Source organism: Apteryx rowi, unplaced genomic scaffold (assembly GCF_003343035.1).
Source record: "Apteryx rowi isolate R43461 unplaced genomic scaffold, aptRow1 scaffold_17, whole genome shotgun sequence".
NCBI lineage: Eukaryota > Metazoa > Chordata > Aves > Apterygiformes > Apterygidae > Apteryx > Apteryx rowi.
Window position 1 is genome coordinate 3,591,456 of NW_020447974.1, and position 16,862 is coordinate 3,608,317.

Here is a 16,862-nt window from a genome sequence, read left to right on the forward strand (position 1 = left end):
CCAGCTATGAGCTTGTTACGTCGGGACAGCTTCATTGTGGACTGGCTTGTCACGGTGCCTTGATGGTACTTCTGTTCTCATGAGATTTTGCCTGCACTGCTCTCAGGATAAAAACAGCCCATTTAGGGATGCCAGCTGAATTCAGGAGAGGCCAGAGTCCTTCCCATGCTAAGCCGTTACTGACATTGCTACCCTGCTCCTCTACTGCTGCTTGCAAGAGAGCGAAGGAGAATTTAATACGGCAATCTCATGTTAACTACACAAGACTGCCTTGGTTTCAACAGCTGAAAGCAGGTTATTTAAGACAGGAAAATGACCGTAGGTAGTCAGAAGGCACTGACACCTCAGCAGGATCTGTCCGCAGGGGCGCAGGGCCCTCTGCTCTTCGCTGCCCATCGCAGCGGTGTCGCTGTGGCAGGGATCTGGACCGGGGCCGGCTGATGTTGCCATTCACTGCCACAGACCCATCTTCTCCCTAGTCCCTGAAATGCAGTCTCTATTCTTTCCATCTTTATTGAGATGAAGTTTCTTTCTGCCTCTAATTTTGTAATACTATGGACCTGAAACAAGCAAAGGGTCCAAAGGATAGAATTAATTTGAATTCCAGTGGATTAAGCTGCTAAATAAAATACATTATTTTCTGCAAGCATAACAGACACAAAACATTGCAGCAGCCAACCCGCTGCAGCATGCTGGGAACCTGAGCAGATGTTACAGTACGCAAAGGACCCTGCGCGTATGACACCTGCGTCACGACTGCAGCGGGTAAACGCCACGCTGGTTCTGCACCGCTTCGGGGGCGACGAGGCCCTGCCTGTCCGCGCGACAGCGCTGGCCTGCAGGTGAAGCTGCAGAGTGCAACAGCCGGCAAACTGCAGAATCCTGTGCAGGCAAGGTAAGGTTTTAACTAGCAAAACATTGTGATAGAACCGTTGATTTGTAGTTATGATTTTATTTAATTCAATAAATTGTTTACCCTGTGTTCCCATCTTACACAGTTTCCAAGTCAAATTAATGCATCATGTCAGGTGAAGATAAGTAATACCTCCTGAATACCGATATATGCCAGAATGGGGTTATATTAAAATCAGTTTATAATTTCTCTCCATTGGCCCTTTGTCAGGAAACTTCACAATACACAAGAAAATGAAGAGGTAGATGAATAAAACAAAATAAAATACAACCTGTTTGAGGAACAATTAAAATGGGTATTTTAATTAACCTTCATAACCTTCTAAGAGCTTTCAAATTTGTATGGCTTTAAAAGATAATGATTTTGATCAAAAAAAATTTTTTTCTCTGTTAAAGTTATTAAGAGGAAATTGAAAAGCTAACGAAAAACAAAATCACATTTTTTATATTGTTATGAGCCTGCCGTAACTATGCAATAGAGAGGTATTTATCACGCATAGCCTGCTCCTTCTCCTTGGATGTTCTCTTCCAATTTGGACTGGAAGGACTTTGTTTTAAAGGATCAAAGTGACCAAAGTCACATGCATCATCTCTCCCTCACAAATGAATACAGTAAAAACAGTAAAAGCCTCTCTTGAGACACTGTACAACGTAGACCCTATGTACAATGTAGACTCTATGACCCATACAAGGCTATAAACTACCCAGAAGAAATTGTTTCCATAAAACTATCCCTCCCAAAGACAGGGGAAGACATTAGCCGTGCAGCTGCTGCCGTTCTTGCCATCCACCCCAGGCCTGGGGCTGCACACGCTACAGGCACGACGCTGCACTGGCACAAACCCATCCTTGAGAAAACGGGGACAGAGGATTATCAGCTGCAGCCATCTACAGCAGTAACATGTACCTCAAAATATGGAGCAGCTTTCACATCTCAGACTCTTAGCTCAACCACCTCAGAAGCTGTACTAACCCCGTAAGCATGACTGGAAGACACAGTGTTCACTGAAAAGGAGAACACTAAATGTCAGCAAAACTGAAAATAGCTAGTGCTATTCTACAGTTGCCTTTTAACTTGCAGCTTACAATAAAATGGTCATTCTTGGTGTATTTCCTGTGAAGTTTAATTTGGTGAACATCTCTGTTAACTCCTAAATCAAAAGAGATATTGAGATACCTATGTGGAATCAAGGTGCACATTCAGAAGGTTATTTTAAACTTTGAAAACACTTCATTTTATGTTCAAACCATATGCTATTTATTTGAAATACAAATATGTGGTTTTTCTTTTATGGCAGCCTTCTATTTCCAGGCAGTTTTTCAGGACAAACCAGGTAATAAAGGGGTTTTAAAGCAATTAATAAATACCATATCAGTATGACAGGCTACACTACGATATACATAAGTGGGAATTCAGGATAAGCACATAATTTAATCTTACAATTTTTTAATGGGTGTTCTCCATGCAGCCATTTAAGAGGTCACCAGCTGCGGGGAGCAGTAGCACGCCATTGCAGGGGATTTCTCTTCCTGCGACCGGCAGAACGGATGGGCCCCAGTGCTACCTCCAGCATCTCAGATCCCCCAGCCCTGGCTGCATAGATTCATAAAGCAACCAGATACCATGTTGAGAGGTATACTGAAGTACACAGAAGACTTACTTCAGAGTTATCTTTATCTCTGTTCATACTAAATGCAGTCAGGCACACTTGACTTCCAAAAAAATCACAGAAAACTAAATTTTTGAGACTGTCTTGATTCCTGTTTAACCTCTCAAGCATAAACCTGTCTTTTATATGACCCTACATAGGCCTGGATCTACACCCCAGCATTTTGGAAATCATTTTAGTTTGTTCTTTTTGCCATAAAAGAGAGGAATGCAATGCCTCTGATACTAAAGAAAACTGAGCAGCATTTTCAGCTCCTTCCAGAAGTTTCATGATCTACTTTTAAATCTTTTTCCATTACTACTTAATGGCATTATAATTGCTGCAAGTCTCTAATGTTCAGAATAACCACAAAATAAACGCAACCTTGATTATGCTCTTATTATTATTTGTAGCACAGTGGCAACTAGAGACTTTAGCCTTTGCCTTATCCAAGAAAGAGCAGCGTGCATCTCCAACAACTCGCACCTAATTTAGAATGAGAATTTGTAATGTTTTACAAACAGAAAGGACTGGGGGGAAAGGACAAAAGACCAGAATTGCTATACCCAGTTTATAAGCATTTGTTGTCTTGCTTTTTTGGCATCCTTCTTTGGAAAAGAGTCTATTCTTCACAAAACTGGACACAAAGATAATCAGCGGTCCTAAGCCCTAAAATTGGCTCACACCATATTTTTTAGGACAAGCTCTTCTTTAAAATACTTAAATACAGCTATCTCCCCAGTTGCCAACTCAAAGTTCACAACAGTCTCAGTAGCTCAGCAACCTTGCTGCCAAGCCTGCCAACTACCATCAGTGCAGCTCCGCCAGACACACTTCTTTCTTGTAGCTAAAAAGCCACAGCTTAATTTATCCTCTAAAGCGGTGGGCTCACGCATCAAACAGGCATCCGACAGCAGACCAAAGGCTCCTTTGTGGAGAAAGCGTATCATTTTGGAAGAAACAAACCGATTTTTTCCGCTTAATGCTGTTCACATGGAGAGTAAAGTGAAAGAAAGCATTTGATTTTTGCTCTCACATACCACACTACAGAAGGAGTTAGTTAATCAGAAAGACTGATTTTACCATTCCTAAATGATTTCACTTAACCCTTGAAGTGTCATCACCTTTTGGTATTTGTACTTCTTCAACAGTGGAAATTACTACAGCAAAGAGGCTAGGTCTAAAATTTGCAGATGGAAGATGGCAATGATTGGAACTAATTTCTCTGAGTTCATATTTGTCATCTAATCAGAGTCTTCAAGCTTTCTTTTCTGACACAGAAAAAGAAACGAGTGTCTCCTATTTTGAAACAATTTTGAATAAAGTCCACAGTTGCCTTGCCCTGCAGAGCAAACCTTCCCTTCTTCCAGCGAGSTGAGCGAGCGCTGCGGGCAGCAGCTCCTGCCGCGGCAATGTCTGGAGGCTCCGCTGCCAGGGCTGCCAGGGCAGCAGCAGGGAAACCTGCGGGAGACGTGGCGACGCTCTGGAGGAAGCTCTGCAGATGAGACGAGACCCCTGCAGCTGCACTTGGCTGACTCGAGTGTCAAGGGGATGTGCCAGCCTCTCACAGCAATTACAAAGTGTTGGTCTTGACTTGCTGTGAAGGATAATAGTTCAGTCACCAAAAGAAAAAAAAAATACTGGCAAACTGTAGCTGCCTTTGTAGAAGCAATGTACTTAAAAGAGATAGGAAGGTAGAATAGATGAACTGGTTATGAGCAGCTCACAAACTTTTCCATCTAAATCTGTATTTTAATCCGCACTTTCCTAAACAACAACAGCACCAATAGACGCTCTTTTTATATTACACACGGACGGCCCTTGCATGGATACACAAGTTCAGAAGATTAATCTTTCCTTCCCGAAAAGCTTCAGATGGGTATTTAATGGGCTCAGGATCCACCCTGAGAGGGCCATACGTAATACCATTTTGCCACCTAGATTCACAGACTGTAAGTAAAAAATAACTGTGAAAGACTGGGGAAATGACATTGCAAATTATTAGATTTACACAGTCTTTGAAAACACGACAAAAACTATTATTCTCGTGGCAGATTTTTCCCATTCTGACTTCAGTGCTAAACAGCAGAGCAGGTGCTATAAAACATCTCAAGTCCATCATGTCCTCTATTCTGTGCACCTTTTGCTCCAGCAGATTTCAAGACGCACAGCAAATACTTTCAACAAGCCAAGCAGAACAGTTAGCCCAACAGTTAGCCCAACAAATGACCTTTGGATAATGTAAATTATTCCCTTTCTCTCCCCACCATGTTTTAACGTCTTTATTTTTGGATTGGAGAACTTCACCTATTATGCAAGCTCAGGTATCGATCAAACAAGTTCTGGATACCAGCGAGACAAAGCCCAAAACCCATCCTAGAAATAGCCAAGATCTGAAAACAAACAGAAATTGGTTTCTTAAATTTATAAGCCCAGGCATGTAAAACCTTGGGCACTTCAGAAAATTATGCCCCAGATAAAAAGACAGAATTAGACCACTAAAGTGAGCAGGAATCATATGCAGCTGATCACATGCACCATATGATGCAGCAAGTAAGAATTTTTAACACAGGAGCCAAATGACTAGTGATCATGGGTAGAGAGACAGGACAAGCACCTCCAGGTCTGAAGGTCGAGCTGGCAGGGGCTTCGGTGAAGGGACACACAGAGCAACCGATGCATTAGGAAACCAGCGTGATCAATTACTAATTGACGAGTAGTCCCACTACTGAACAAACTTCATACATAAACATTTGCTAGATGAGCTTGTTAAAGTCTAGCTTGAATAATTTTCTTTCATATCTATATATAGGTTGATAATATTTTAACTAAATCTGCAACAGTACAGTAAGAGAAGAAAATCCTCTGCGAAAACTCTTGAACTGAAGCTGAAGTTCTTGGCTAATTTCTTTAGAACTGCAATATGTACAGACACCAAAATGAGTACCACGCCAGGACAGCAAGTCATTTGGATTTTCTTCTTAATTCTTTTTAATTTGGACATCTTGCACTGTGGACTGCTTGCAAAGATATCCCTGGAACCTTAAAACCCTAATCTTGGGACTGCTGGCATCTAAAATCTGCTATTCTTTCCATTTTCACATCTGGTAAATACCACTGTTCTCCATTTTACAGATGAAGCTAGTGTGGCACAGCAAGAAGGGCTTCAGACACTGCTTCTTCCAAGACCATGAACTTACACTTACCCTTTCTGAACTTGTTTCCTTATCTTTAAGATCAGTATCCTGGTGTCACCTTCTTCACATGGGTGTCATGAAACCTTACACCGTACGGTGCTATCACTCTGCAGACCATCAAGTAGCAGGGCAGCTCGCAGGCCTCAGCTTGTTCCATTCTCCAGTAGCAAAGCAGCTCTTCAGTTCTTCCACTGAATAACAAGGAGGTATGTCACATGAAATTCAACTCCTCTCTTCTCTAAACAGTTTCTATTTCAAAGGAGATCTGGGAACCAGCAGCTTCAAAATAGGCCTTGTGGGGAAACAGCTGCTTCTCGTACAACAGGACAGTCAGTCAGGGTTAGAATGGCCCATCTTTATCATCCTGGCAACAGTTTTCTTACTGAGATTTCTTCTCTGATGCAGAAGTGGTTATAACATGTTGTCCTTTCTGCCCCCAAAAGGACATCGAATTACTTAATTGATGACTGCCACCACAGAAGCTGATTTCACAGCAGTCCTAACAAAGCTCTTTTCACTTGTCTTCTCCCTTTACATCAAGTGCGTTGGAAAAGCTGTAACAAACAGGGGATTAAAACTCCCCAATAAACACAGTGTGACCCATGATATCTCAGCATGGGGTCAACATGGCAGACGTCTGATTGAAAGCCTCCTCTCCTCTGCTTTGATTTTAAATAACCCAAAGGGCACCAGCAACTTCAGACTCACAATTCCGATTTTTTCTGTCTACCACTGTTATGTGTAAAGCTACAGTCATCTATAACTGAAGTTATAAAGAAAAACAGCATTTTTTCCAAATAGGATCAATTTCTCTGCTTCTGCTGTGTAGTACAGCTGAATGGAAATGGTTTTTGTTTACAGATTTTTTACTCTATAAGGAAAAAAAAGTGTTTTCTGATATTTTGTGTTTGATAAAACTCAAAATCGCACAGAGAAACCAAAGGTTTTCTACAGAGAAGGTTGTTAAACTATAAAACATGGCTTGAGCAGAACTTTTCCTACCAGCCTTGTGATATAACCAGTGATGCAGAAAATTTTCTATTTCTTGTGGGGCTCAATCTTACAGTGAAATTAGAGAAAAAATACTTTTAAAATAAACATGCAATGGCAACCCCATAAAATCAGCAGATTGGCTTATGGGAAGCTTTGGCTCTGCATATTCTTTTTGTCTTTGTCTCTTTAAGAGTATAAATACAGGTATACAAACACCTCCACTGACAAATTCACTTTATTTATTTTCGCAAAGGATTATATACATTTATACTACTGAAAGCTGTGTTTAATTAGATCTTACACCTTCTCTACTCTTAACCACGCGGGCATTTGGCTACTGAAAGACTGGCCTTGCTATATAAACACAACTTAATGACAACTGTTGTCAAATTAGTGTTTTCAGATGTTCTAATTTCATATTTATCTTTTATTGCCAGTAATATTGCCTGGCACTGCCCTAAATACATATATATATTTTTTATTCTTGCTGGTATGTCACGGCAATCACAGCAAATAGAGGAATTGGTCTGAGAACACCATTATAATATGCTATTCATCTTTCAAAAATATTTTACCAAAAGCTCCTGGCTCCGTTTTAGTAGTTGAACCTGAACTCAGTGAGGAAGTGACTAAGCGCAGTCAGACATGCTCATTATGTAAAACTAGCCAAGTACAGTTTGCCTGGTCCCCTCTATGTATTAGCACTGATATTCAGCCAGTGATGAGCTCAATCATGGTTTTCAAAAAAAAAAAAAAAAACCCACCTCAAAGGCCCATCAGGTTTATTAGGAACAGACTGCACTTTCACTGTAAAAAGGCAGCTAAGAATCAGCTAAAATACTGAAGAAAATTCTCTGCTCAGAAGTACATTCGAGTAGCTGCTAAGAGCAACCCTTCCTCATAGCAGGAACATGACCTCACATAACGCGCTAGCTGACTGCCGTCAGATTTACTGAAGACAAAAGGAGACATTTTATTAAAGGGCGAATGCCAGGAGACTAAACAGAGCTGCTACGAGCCCCCCCCAGAAGGGACAAGTTTGCCCTCTGATTGCAGAGGTTGGATCACAAGAAAATCTTTCTTCCCCTTCCACAAGGGATGCATCTCAAGGCGCTGCTGGGCCTAAGAAGCAGAATAAGCAGGAAATGGCAGTACCACCTAAGGAGACGAGCGTCAGCAGCGCTGCTGACGTAACAAGTAAAGAGCAGAAACAATCCCAGCAGATGACAAGGCACTAAAGAGCCTTGTCCTGCCGGAGGGCACAGCAGCAGCCAAACCACATGCGAGGGGGCAGCGAGAGGGCAGCGAGCTCGAGGCCCCGAGATGCCAGGCAGAAGGCTGCTTGAGCTGAGCGCGCGTGATGCTACTGCTTTCAAATTTACCCCAAGACCTCCCTGAGCATTAAAAAAGAAGCAGAAAGCTTTGCAGATTTTAAGACAAGCTACCGAAAAGGGCAACAGTAAAAGACAGTTCCACAGAAATAGCTTATTTTATAAAATTCAACTTGCCAATGCCCCTTTCAGATAAATGGGCACCAAGTATGCATTAGGGGCTTTGAAAAAAATTTTTTTTTTAAATTATGCCTTAATGCATCGTAGTTCACCACCGTTCTGCAAGACTCATTATAGCAATGAATACTGGCCAGAGAACAGCACGCTGCAACCCTTCCCATGCACTCATACTAGGTAATAGAAAAAAGAAACCAGCTTAATGGCAATTACCCCAGAATTGCACTTTGTAACCCCAGTTATTCTCTTACGGCAGACGCCTGCTTCTTCTGAGCAGCACAAAATGAGGCTTTGACCCTTTGCTGTTCATTTTGACATTCTTTTCTCCTGAAGTCCCTGGCCAACTGTTCTCTTTAGAGCATGTTTCTATAGTGACTGAATGGTAGATACTCGATGTATTTCCCTTTCCACCTGTCTTTCTTGAGATTAGGCTGACAGTAAAGAACCAAAATGTTATTTAAACGTTCCAAAAATTGAGCCTGATGCTGCAGCAAGACGGCATGGTGTCTCCCTATTGAACAAACTCACTCCAGCTTTCCCAGCTTCTGAGACAACACAAAAACAAACAAATACCACATTTATAGATGAAGGAAATTCTTTATGGTTCACTAAAAATTCATTACTTGAAAAGCTAATATATAAAGGACCAGGAAGACATGGATTCCCAGGACCTTAGAGAAGTATCAGAGTCTTTCAGGCAAGTATTTCATTTCTTAAGCAGCCTTTTGACTATTTATTGCATCTTGGTTACATTAACAGCACTTTTTAAAAGGCTGCTGCATTTGGGGCAGAGAATATTAACCAAGATATGCTTTACATGCAGGTAAAGCGCTGTGTTCCCAGAAGGAGACAGAGGAGCACATTTTTACAGTAGCTAATATAACAAYGATTCATCCTCCTGAGAAAAAGGCTAAAAACATTAAGAAGGGAATACAGTAAGCTAGAATAAAAAAAAAATGGGACTCAGCTGGTCCAGGTTTTACATATGCAAACAAACAGCATGAGAGGGAAAATACTGAGCGCAAGACATGTGAAGTAATGAGGAGAAAAATCAGGTGTATCTATCTTCCTGGAGGCTGAGGGAAGGAAGATATTAAACTGTGCTTTCTGGTAAACTGCCACTGCCAGTTATTGACAAAGTTGTCAATTATACAGGATTATTTGGATTGATAATACAGGAGGAAATAGGGATTTAGAAACACAGGGGACTACAAGGAGAGATAGGGATGAGCTGCACATGATAAATGGAGTGGATTTGAAAGTTAAAGAGCAAAGAGGCCAGCTTCAGAGGGTATAATTACATATCCTTAATTAGCATGCTAGCATGCTGCAATGAAACCATGCACCTACTTTCAAAGTTTGATTTTAGAAAATGAATGTAACAGAGGGGAAGAAAGAGCAAGAGTGATCTGTGCCATAAGACTGCTTGACATAAAACTTATTCAGATAACTTATATTTTGCTAATGCTTAAACAACTTAATTATATATTAAAAAAAAAAGCACATCTGTAACCACTGCCCAGGTCTGTAAGTACTAAGATATTAGTTCACTGCTAGACTTATCCTACTGAGATTTGTCAGACAATGCATTAGGAAAAGAGGGTAGAGCTTGAGTAATTTGTTGGATATCAAATAGTTGAGTAATCATGTTGCTTGAAGAAAAAGACATTCTCAGGCAAATGGGCAAAATTGGGGACCAACAATTAAAAAGAGGGCAGCACCTGGCACTGCAATGTTTTTATACTGGTCTAGTACTTTGAGATAGGGAATGTGAAGGGTGTTTTGAAGTTCTTGGAAGCAGTATCACAAAGCACAGTTCTATGAAAAATTTACTCCGCTGGAAGTTTAGGGAATATTTGCTACCATAAATTTCTCAATGGAGTGAAAGATGCTTAACTGTGTTCACGAAGAGACAGCTGAAGGGCTAGGATTTCAACGCAAGATCTGAAAGAGCTAGGCCTAAATCACAGTTTTGGCACTGGTGTCTTGTTTGATCATGCAGCTTAACTCTTGTTTCTCACTTCTGCTGTACAGTGCATCAGCAATGATCTTCCTGCCTCCCAGGCATGTCACCAGCATAAATGCATCTGCAACTGGAATATTATAGATATAACTGGGAGTGTGCATAAAAATACTGATATAAGAGGCTCTCAGATATCAGATATGGCAACACCACAATTCTACCTATATTACCTTTCTAAAATACTTAATTTTGGTTACTGATATTAAATACATTCTCTGTTCCCAGCATATAAAGGCTGAGTTGCCACACTGCAAGCTATTCCACTTAGTCTTGAGTGAGGGAAGCCACTGCTAACGGAACTTAATYTTCATCCCTCTGCTTTAATTGCTACTGTGGGTTCCTTTTGCCATGGCTTTGTTACACCTGCACCAAGACCTTAACTAGCTAATGCATTGAGCAACAGAAGTTAGGTCTTGAATACATGCCACCAATATTTTTGCTTAAGAAGCAATGCTAAAAAATAGTTAACTGTAACAAATTTTGCAAACTATGACAACTAAACTGGACAAATTAAACCAAGTCTCAGTAGGGAATGGAAAGATTAAGTTGGCTAATGTTATAGATAATCATCACTGGAGACCAACATACTTCAGTGACTGTACATATCCACCCAGTTCTTCCCTCAAAATGGCTCTGAAATCATGGAAAAATGTAATACATTATTTCAACATAGTGTATAATACATATCATGTAACACGTGGTATCAGTTTCCTAGGAAATCTGTATAATGGCTGTTGCAGGATTCATCTCAGCATATAATTTATTAATGCAGGATTCATCATTCTCTGGATTGCTGTTTTCCACTCATAACACAGAGAAGCCTGGAAACTAAGAAAAAAAGAAAACACATCACTTATTTTTTGCTTGCTTTGCCTTAATTTTTCTGCAAGAGATGGGACCCCCCTGCCAGGCAAGAACAGATGAAGCAGCAAGGAGCCCTGAGCCAAAGCTCACAGGACAGCAAAGACAACAGAACTTAACCAAACCGGCCCTTCCAGACCGAAAGGGCTAAGCAAGGAGAGGCACGTGAGGCAACGTATGGCTGGCCACAGGCCTGAGAGAACAAGGAGCCCTGATACAAAACAGTAAACAAATAGCATTCGTGATCTACAGAATTATTCCGCCAAACTCGATCGAAATAAGCAAATAGCATTTTAAGAAGATCTGTGAAATTGAGTCTCCTTGAAGGACCTGGCATCATGGTATACACCAGTAGGATCAGTTCTCTGACACTAAAAACAACTGTTGCAATATTAAGAATAAAAGGAAGCAGGAAGAATTAGCTAAGGCAAAAGATTTTTGACCATGGAAAATTGAATTGTTAGCTATGAAGTCTGCACTATGTGAAGCTAATAAAGAAATTTAGCTGTACCTTTTGCATTTACAACAGACTGGTTTCCAGAGGAAGGTATGACTAACCTGAAACAGACCTTTAGAACATTTTTTCTTTTTTATTTTAGCCATTAAAATTACTTTTTTTTTTTTAAATGACAAACACAGTAAAGAGAGTACCATTTCAGACATCAGCAGTTACTGAGATAAAAAGCAAACTCCTACCAGTGACTGGTAAAATATCACATCCATTTTGGGGAAATACTGGTTTAATCTTACTCTGACTTGTGAAGCACGATAAGGAGAAAACTTAAGGCTTCTTTACCCCTTAAAGCTTCATTATCCCAGGACACTGGACGGTTGCACATTTTGTTTCAGACTTCTTGTTAGTTCTGTTCTATGTAAGACCCTGCTCAGCTTTCTACTGGCTAGAATACTACTAATTTTTAAACCAAGAAAAGATTGCAAACAAGCCCTGCTAAAAACCAACATTGTACAAAGTGACACCTAGGAAACAATTTTTTTGTCAAAAATATAAATACAAAACAAAGTTTGAAATATTTTTGCCTTTTTTATTATTAAAAACAGTCATTACATTTGACATTTGGCAAAGAAACCATGACTGTATCTCTACTTTTCAGGAAATTAATTACAGACTATTACAAAGTGACTTTATGTATGCAATTATTAGGTTCTGGGTCAGTTTTTCATACTGCAGACTTCTGATTTTGTTTCAGTTACTCAGGAGATGATTCTGCTTTTAGTTAGTGTGTGCTCAACATAGGATACTGGCTTCAAATAAATTTAATTTAGACTTACAGATGTGCAGGTAACAGAGGGGAAGTGCACCCTATGCCTGCCACCAGATATTACAGAGAATGCTCTTCTGTGCTCTTTACCATCTAGATTGATTTATCCTTTTGCACAGCATTTCTTTTGACATCTAACCAATGCCTTAGAAGCCTGTCACTCCAAGCCTTTTATTTTGTGAACCAAAGTTTATTTCCTTTAAAAACAAGTTCTCTAAACCGTTTGTTAAGGGACAAGGAAAGAGGACAAATCTTACAAATTTGTATGGACAGGAAACTCTCCAGAGGAAAAAAAATCTGTAGTGACTGAGGCAGACCTGGAACCTCTGTAAAGACAAGTTTTTCTAATTTCACTACATACAACAATAAAGGAGAAGGTCCAGACCTACGCAAACACTTCAACTACGCAGCAGCTGTACTAACAGAGGGGCTAAAGAAGTATCTTTCCCTAGTCATTATCCAAATTCTCAACAGGACCAGTTTTACATAAGAACATCACGCCATTTACCAAGATGCATCGTTCCATTTCCTGCTCTTGTTTTAGGTCAACTGGAAGCTTCTTTTTTCAGTTTTTCTAATATCTCATCTGGTGTCTTCGATACCAAAATCTTCACCACTTTGTCACGTGATTTACCACCCTGGTTTAGACACACACACAAAAAATATCTTTCAGAGAATCACCACCACATACACATTCCAAAAATCTTGCTGTAATGCCAATATATCAGATACTTGGAAAAATAACTCTTGGCGTGTAGGTATGCAGAATTAACAGAAGTGAGAAATGGTTCATCAGTGTTCTTTCTAGCTATTTTAAAAGTGAAAAGCAATGTTTTATCTACTATCTTTTAAAAATTAGATACAGCTGCCAGAGCATGCCCTAAATTGATGCTCTTTTTACGGGCTAGGAGAAGAAGCAAGGAGTGATAAACTTCCATAATTCAGTTGTATCATCAAGAAGCAAGACCCCAACTACATTTGCATTTTGGCTTTAAAAAAGTTACTGTATGTTTGATAGATGTGGACTTTCAGATCTTCCTTCAACATGGTGTCCCAAAGAATATTAGTTACTCTTAAGCTGAGTTCTCAGGTTTATAATTATTAACAGGAGGAAAAGAAATGGCATTGCATAAAACCTATGAGACATTCCAGATTCATACAGCATTTATGAAAAAAATCAATAATATTTCAAGTATTACCAACAAAATTACTATTTAATGTAGGAACTGATAAAACCTGCAAGCTCATGTCATATTGCCTGAGGTCACAACCTTGCTGGCATTCAGTGAAGACATTAGAAACAAACAAGCTGCATGTTAGTCTGTGGCCTAGCAGGAAGGTATTTGAAAGGTTCACAAGGGACATCCTGAAGGAGGAAAAAGTTCTTAACCCTAGTATACAGCAATAAGGTGTGAATTTTAAAATGAAAAATAGATTTTGAAGCAGTCTAGCCCACTGATGATGAAAATCAAGACCCTTGCATAAAAATCCAGTAACCCCAGTTTTTTACTAGATCATTTCCTACTTGGATTGGTTTTGCTAATGTTGTTATCACTTATCATAAAGCAAGTATCAGTAAGAGAGAACAACCAGTACCAGAAAGCACTTGTTTTGTACACCTAGCAGATTAGAAGGAAGATGTGAGCCACAAGGAAAATGCAGACTTTACCACTATGCTTCACTGAGAGCAAACAGTGGTTTGTCAAAGGCAAACGCTAGCGTGCAATTATTTGGATGCTGTAGGTCAGAACAACTGAGTCAAGAAGGTCAGACAATGCTGGTCCCTTTTATGCTTGATTCTACTTAGCATTTATGAGAATAACCTAGTTAAACCTCAACGTCCCTTTCAGGCAGAAAAGCAGTGTTATCTATAAAATATTGATAAAGTAGTTTGTCTAGGATTCAGGAAAAAAAGGACTCAAACCTTGGCATCTCTACCTTTCAGCAAAGCAGCACTCAATTCATTGATCACATTGTCATTACCACTGTTAACAGACTTCTACAACTACTACATTAAACTTACAGCCAACATTCAAAAATAAAAAGGACAGTTTTTCATTATGCTCTCATGTTCATAAACTATAAATGAACAGGGTTGGAAAAACTGACTTTAAGTACAATGAATTAATAAAATAAATTATTTATTCAGTGCAATGAATAAAACAAACAGTTTCCACTTGCCAAAGCCAAAACATGGAAGTTCTGCTGCTACAAAGAAATTCTTAAGGCCCAGCTATAATCTGAGTATTTATATATGCTCTTACTGTTGTGGCAGAATTATTTGTCAGAAATTTTTCACTCAAATACAGAAGTATCTTCAAAAATATGACTGCAAAGTTACTAATAAAATACTTATTTTCTGCAAAGCGCATTAATTTTGTGAAGTGGATTTGAAAAGAAAACAAGTGAATCTTTAAAGGTCACAGAAAACATGAACCACACAAATTTGGAAAATATATCACAGTGAGAACCATTCTGATTAAAGATCTCAAAACCAGCTGTGGTTCCTCCTATACTAGGTTTTTCTGAATGAGTCATTCCATTAACTCAGTTAAACACCATTCAAATGTCTTGTGAACACTTTTGGACTGAATGCTAGAAACTCGATCAGCAGTACTTGGAGAACAGGCTCCCTCTATCAAATGTCCAGTGAATAAGTTTCAGAAGCTTGAATTTGAACTGCAGCACGGCAAGACTGAAAGAAAAGGAGAGAGAAAAAAAAAAAGTACCTTCTCTAAAATAACTTCACTCTTCTTCACCTCTAGCACCTTAGAGAGGTAGCGACACAGCTCTGCATTTGCCTCCCCTTCCGACGGAGGTGCAGCAATAGCTACACCTACTGCCTCAGTTGTCACATCTATAACAAATATTTTAAGGATTTTATGCTCAAAGTATTCAAAATATCTAGTTCTTAGCTCTTAAAAATTAATATTTATGTTTTCAGAAGTGTTTTTAATTTAAATCCAAATAAGCTCCCAGAACAGCAGGTAACTTGCCATTTTTACGCTCCACAAATTACTCTGAGTTAAAACAGTCAGCCAGTACAAACAAACCCTACGGACCTGCATTAGACTGCATCTAAGAATTAACGGATTTTACACTATAGCAATTGGGGTATTGGGCTAAATCTCTCTATACAAGGCCCATTCTGCTGCTACTGTAGATCCAGCTTTGCAGCATGCAGCGTTACCCCCCAAAAAAGCATGATAAAAAAGCCTGCACAAAGATCTATGCTATCATGAACAGACTCTTGGTAGCCAAGCGCGCCTGCATACTGTGCTATAACCTACTGCCAACGTGTTTACATTTTACTGAACACAACTGAATCTCACCAAATTGCCCAGTGTTTCTTGAGTGTAAATATTTAAATATGTGATCTTAAAATTCACTTCTACTCTGCTTCAGCTTTTAAATTTATATATATTTTTAAACAACACCAATTATGGCCTTAACCTGCTTTATTGCTACTACTTTTCATTCCTGTTGAAACATCTAACAGTTGTAAACAGACTTTAACATCCCTCTGATGAGAGGCACAGGATGTAGTAAGTTGTACTACAGATAATAGGTCCACCATGTTAGCCTCATACACATATAAAGACTGGCTTTAATTTGTACATAAGCAAGTCCAGATTTGCAGAGGGGGAACACATTTGATTAGATCAAACTTTTATAGTTGGAAAAAAACACATAAGCTCTTGGGACTCAAGTAGTACGCATGAAATCACACATGCAACATCGAAGAGCTGATCAAATATGTTTGTTGTTACTTCTTTCAAAAAGAATCAGTTCAAAAGAATTTATATAATGCTCACAGCACCACTCAGTGCTACCGGCAGGTGAATGTGAAAGAGCTACTCTAGTTTTCTTCTTTTAAGAAAAATGTGAAATTACTACTTTTCAATTTTCTGTTGAAACGTTTAACAACTTGGGGGATGGAGGTGAGTACTGGTCTAGTTAGAAAACTACTTTTACCGTTGCGTCCTGAATTGTTGACAGCTGTCTCTAGAGCGAGAAAGATGATCTGCACTGTCTATCCAGAAAAGCCACGGGAGCAGCTTTCCCGTAAAACCGCTCAAAATTCTCAAACCGCCCTGCTCCACCCACCTCAGGGCGACGGAGCCCTCGCGCAGCCGGTGCACGGCTCCCCCCGCTGGCCACGGAGCTAAGCGGACAGGTCAGGAGCAGCGCAGGGAAACCCTCCCGCCTGTCACCATGTCGCACCCGTGCGTACTTTTCCTTTAAGAGCCACGGCACCCGCTGCTCAGCGCCAGGCGCCTTCCGTACAGATCAGCCCTATCGCTCCGCTAACGCCGCCGGCAGCCACAGCGCTCCTGAAGGGCAGGGGAGCCCGGCGCAGTCCCAAACCGACCCCCAAGCAGGCCCGGCCCCCGCCGCAGGAAGGGCGAAACGAGCAGCGCGGGCGGCCGCGCCTGGCC

At 40.1% G+C, this 16,862-nt stretch overlaps 1 protein-coding gene and 1 long non-coding RNA gene across 3 annotated transcripts in view; both read right to left on the reverse strand.

Annotated features, from left to right (window-relative positions):
• The window catches only part of HOMER2 (homer scaffold protein 2), a 101,886-nt gene extending 88,868 nt beyond the window's left edge, over positions 1-13,018 (reverse strand). The window contains exons 1-2 of one of the 2 annotated variants that reach the window (XM_026060598.1): positions 12,932-13,005; positions 3,686-4,158 (exon numbers count right to left, since the gene is read on the reverse strand). The gene's annotated coding sequence lies outside the window, so the exon portion shown is untranslated. Of the gene's footprint in view, positions 1-3,685; positions 4,159-12,931 lie in introns of both variants that reach the window. The other variant, XM_026060594.1, reaches the window with a different exon arrangement.
• Positions 13,019-14,189: 1,171 nt separating this feature from the next.
• On the reverse strand, positions 14,190-16,855 carry LOC112963485. Its single transcript, XR_003252616.1, has 2 exons — positions 16,531-16,855; positions 14,190-15,118 (listed from the first exon to the last, which is right to left on the reverse strand). It is a non-coding gene; the product is annotated as an uncharacterized LOC112963485 (long non-coding RNA).
• Between the last annotated feature and the right edge of the window lie 7 nt (positions 16,856-16,862).